The 773-nt window shown below is 37.4% G+C and overlaps 1 protein-coding gene across 2 annotated transcripts in view; it reads right to left on the bottom strand.

The window, feature by feature from the left end:
- dcun1d5 (DCN1, defective in cullin neddylation 1, domain containing 5 (S. cerevisiae)) overlaps positions 1-773 on the bottom strand; it is a 40063-nt gene that overhangs the window by 5677 nt on the left and 33613 nt on the right. The window lies entirely within an intron of this gene.

Below are 773 nucleotides of genomic sequence, written 5' to 3'. Positions count from 1 at the left end.
AGAAAATGAAAGCTCAGATGGGCCGATCTTGAATATTACCCCTTATGAGGTCATAAGGTCAATACTAAAGAAAAGCTCATTGTCGGACTGGCTCTAGTGGCTGTAATTCTGCACTAAGGCTGAGTTTTAGGAAAGAGACTTCAGATACAGTATTAGGGACCACTAAGGTCTATATAAAAGAGACTTCAGATACAGTATTAGGGACCACTAAGGTCTATATAAAAGAGACTTCAGATACAGTATTAGGGGACCACTAAGGTCTATATAAAAGAGACTTCAGATACAGTATTAGGGGACCACTAAGGTCTATATAAAAGAGACTTCAGATACAGTATTAGGGGACCACTAAGGTCTATATAAAGAGACTTCAGATACAGTATTAGGGGACCACTAAGGTCTACATAAAAGAGACTTCAGATACACTAAGCCCCATGTTATGGGACCTTTGAGATTGGGATAATTCCGCCTTTCCACCAAATTATTATTGATAAACTCGGCAGCTCTGGTCAGGAAAAAGATTTTTTTTTTATGTTCAATGGTGCCTATTATCTACAGGTATCTGGCACTAGTATGGGGTTGATATGTGCACCTAACTATTTCTATTTATTTGTTGGATTTTTTTTTTAAAGAAGTTACGTCATGAATGCTGATAAAGTATAGATCTGCCTAGAATATTGAAATGGTATAGACATACTGTATAGATGACGTGTTTTGCTTTTTCATGGCTCAGAAGACCTACGATGGAGTACAGCCAAGGTCTATTTGTTGGATAT

The sequence above is a fragment of the Etheostoma spectabile genome, unplaced genomic scaffold, assembly GCF_008692095.1.
Source record: "Etheostoma spectabile isolate EspeVRDwgs_2016 unplaced genomic scaffold, UIUC_Espe_1.0 scaffold172, whole genome shotgun sequence".
Lineage (NCBI taxonomy): Eukaryota > Metazoa > Chordata > Actinopteri > Perciformes > Percidae > Etheostoma > Etheostoma spectabile.
The sequence above is the reverse complement of the archived record's forward strand: the minus strand, read 5'-3'. Positions and strand labels throughout refer to the sequence as shown.